The sequence below is a fragment of the Coregonus lavaretus genome, assembly GCF_964263955.1.
Source record: "Coregonus lavaretus genome assembly, chromosome: 5".
In the NCBI taxonomy this organism is placed as follows: Eukaryota; Metazoa; Chordata; class Actinopteri; order Salmoniformes; family Salmonidae; genus Coregonus; species Coregonus lavaretus.
Genome location: NC_139992.1, coordinates 46,952,569 through 46,956,123, shown reverse-complemented (window position 1 = coordinate 46,956,123; position 3,555 = coordinate 46,952,569). Strand labels below are relative to the sequence as shown.

Genomic DNA, 3,555 nt, shown 5'->3' with positions numbered 1-3,555 from the left:
CCTGTTCCTGTAGCAGCAACCCTAGACTAGTCTAGACCACAAACGTATGTGGTTCCTACAAGACTAAACCAGAAGCAGAACATTTGGTGACATACTGCTTATCGAACAACTATCCAACACGCATTCCCTCAACACTCAAGCTTGTTTTAAGGTGTAGAAAATTATTCATTTCATTAGGGTGATAGACAAATTATATTCAATATTGGGTTATCAAATATAGTCAATTACAGTATAGGTGGTGTTATGTTCAGTTTCACTGTTGGTTTTTTAAGACACTTGGTGGAACCAGTTTAGAGAGGAAGAGACTAACCCACTGGGCACAGATGTCAATTCAACATCTATTCCACGTTGAACCAACGTCATTGAAATGACGTGAAAACAATGTTGATTCAACCAGTGTGTGCTCAGTGGGAATGCTCTTTTGTTACACATAATATCACAATTAAGTTTTAAAAAATCAAAAGTGATTTAATTCTTATCATTTGTTTTATATTTTTGATCTTCTAAAATCAGGTTCTCTTTATGGGCATAACCATGGATGAGTCAGACAAATTGAAAGAGGTAAGGTCACTTGGGAATACAATAATTAATACCTTTTCTTCTACTGTCAGGTTAAGATCTCATCAAACTGGTTTTAACCTTAAGGGTATGACCATGGAGTTTATGGTGTGTCTAGCTTTTGTCAGGTTCACAATCCAACTGAAACCTTCAAACAGGAAAAACAAGGAAATACTATCCCGTAAGTCCTATTGTGAAGTATTGTTTTCCCTAATAGGTTGATACAGAAAGCGATCATATCGGGCGTACACGGTCACAGGATGTCACTATGTAAAATATAATTTTCATAGGTTGCTTTTCAAATAGCAGCCACACCTTCCTACCGTCTCCGAAAGTAGCTTGGCATGAGTCACTCACTGATCTCTACACATAGATGGTACATGTAGGCAGTGTGATACAATTCTTCTCCTGGCATTTGGATACCAAGATAAGTTTGATAACTTGGCTTGGAGGAGGAACTATTCATTATAATAGAAGTAATGATGACCTTTTGACTGGTTATGAATAAGATATGTAACTGTTACTCTAAATAAGAGCATTGTGAGTAATCATAGGTAACATTAGAATATGAAAGAAAATGTATATGAAAGAACACAATAGCATTTTAATTTGTTTATGTAACTAGGCTACAGGTACTAAGGAAAAACCACTAAAACCCCACAATTCAAGTGTTAAAATCAATTAAATAAATGCAGTCACAAAGATTATTAATTTGTTAAGGACAGGTCTTAAGGAGCATCATGAATTTTAAGAAGTTTTTGTTTTGAGTTAAGCATCTCCAATCAAAAGTTAGATCTAGAATCGGCTTCCTATTTCGCAACAAAGCCTCCTTCACTCATGCTGCCAAACGTGCCCTCGTAAAATTGACTATCCTACCAATCCTTGACCAATACAATACATTTCAATCAATCTTTCGGTCTACCTACTTTTTCAGCTATAACCAGTCACTACCATTACTATAATGTATTTTACAACCATAAATACTTTAGAACATGCTAGTAAGCAGACCTTTTTTTGTGTGTGTGTGAGGGGGGAAATGTACTTTTCTAGTTGTTGATATTCTAGAGTGGTTTTGATTGGTCTCTTTTCTCTTCCAAAGGGTCAAAGTATGTCCACTACGGCTTCCCAGGGGGTTCTACGGCCTGTTCTGATTGGCTGTTTTTTAATGGCGTGCTTCGTGGGCATATTCTTCATTTACTACAAACCCCAGATCAAGTTCCCCTCATGCCCTACTGACCAGGCATCCCAAGAGGGGAAGGCTGGTTGTCCTGCTTGCCCTCAAGTATGTAGGGCAGGGAACCACACAGGGCAGAAAACACACCATGCCCAGACAGCCATTCAGGCTGATGATGACGGAGACACAGACACAGATACTATCATTTTGATCTGGATGTGGCCATTTGGTCACGTCTTTGACATAGACTCTTGTGCCTACTTTAACATCAAAGGCTGTCACCTAACAGTAGATAAAAACCTTTACAGCAAGGCGCACGGTGTCATCTTCCACCATAGAGACATCCATGGAGACCTGAAGAACATGCCCCAAGAGCAACGTCCATGGTTCCAGAAATGGGTGTGGTGGAATGCAGAATCACCAGCTAACACAAACAGGATTCCTGCTGTTGACAACTTGTTCAATTTGACTGCAAGTTATCGACTGGATTCTGACATCAAGGTTCCTTATGGGTCGCTTGTCGAGGTAACCAGTGAGGATAAGAGCTTTGAGCTGCCCAAGAAGGACAAATTAGTCTGCTGGGTAGTGAGCAACTGGAACCCAAACTACAAGAGGGTACAGGTGTTCAACGAGCTCAGTAGACATGTCAAAGTAGAGGCCTATGGGTGACATTTTAATAGATACATAGAAAACGAAGAATACTCAAAGACTCTGTCCAGCTGTAAATTCTACCTGGCATTTGAAAACTCCATCTACAAAGACTATGCTACAGAGAAGCTGTTCAACGCTATGAAGTTGGGAGCAGTGCCCATTGTTCTAGGTCTATCCAGGGACAACTACAAGCATTTTATCCCAAGGGATTCTTTCATCCATGTGGATGACTTCTCCTCTACAGAGGAGCTGGCAAAGCAGCTTCTCTTTCTCGGCCAGAATAATGAAGAATACATGAGGTACTTCAACTGGCGAGAGAACTTTAAAGTCCAGGGATGGTGGTTTGGACTTGAGCATGCCTGTCGCTCATGTGATTACATTCAAATAAATAAAGGATACAGAACTTTTCATAATCTGAATAAATGGTTTTGGGGCTAAGTGACCCATTTGTAGTGGGGCATTTCCATGTGCAAGGACCTATAAGCACCAACATGTGAAGTTCAATCAATCAAATGTATTATGATAGATTAATTATTAATGACTAATTATTACACCCTGAAACTGTGTATAATGTGTTAGAAATGTGTGAGTGTAGGACCAGTAAAGGCTATGGCATTGAGCCACTATTTAGCAATGTGAGTAAGAGTTAGGCCAGACAACAAAGACAACTGAGAAACTAAGATAAAGAGGGGAGAAACTGTTATGAAAACATGGTGCAGAATATTGTGAGAACGGCAATAACTGAGTAATGCAGGGAGTAGTGTGTGTGTGTGTGTGTGTGTGTGTGTGTATGCATGTGTGTGTGAACTGATGGTCAGTAGAGCAGTTTTAGAGTGGAAAACTACAGCCCGCCTACAGAGGGGAGGGATTTTTTTGTATGAGTATAAAAGATGGACTCTGAAATTGTGATGGCAGAATTCTCAATGAATAAATATCTCTGACTATGCAGACCGGGACTCTGGCCATTACTTAAATCCCAAAAGACTTACAACCTTTTGGGAGACGCACAGAGAAACTGAAATAGTTTGTTAAATAATTCACATAACAATTATAATACCCTTTTTACATACAGTGGATATACAGAAACCAAGTCTAAAACCTCGGGTGGCCAGTCCTCTTCTGGCTGTGCCGGGTGTAGATTAAGAGTACATGGCCATTAAGGCTACTCATTG

The 3,555-nt window shown here is 39.7% G+C and overlaps 1 pseudogene across 1 annotated transcript; it reads left to right on the top strand.

Annotated features, from left to right (window-relative positions):
- The first annotated feature begins 1,666 nt into the window (after positions 1-1,666).
- Positions 1,667-2,821, top strand: LOC311129714 (4-galactosyl-N-acetylglucosaminide 3-alpha-L-fucosyltransferase 9-like; annotated as a pseudogene). The gene has a single exon. The product of its transcript is annotated as a 4-galactosyl-N-acetylglucosaminide 3-alpha-L-fucosyltransferase 9-like (transcript).
- Positions 2,822-3,555: the final 734 nt, after the last annotated feature.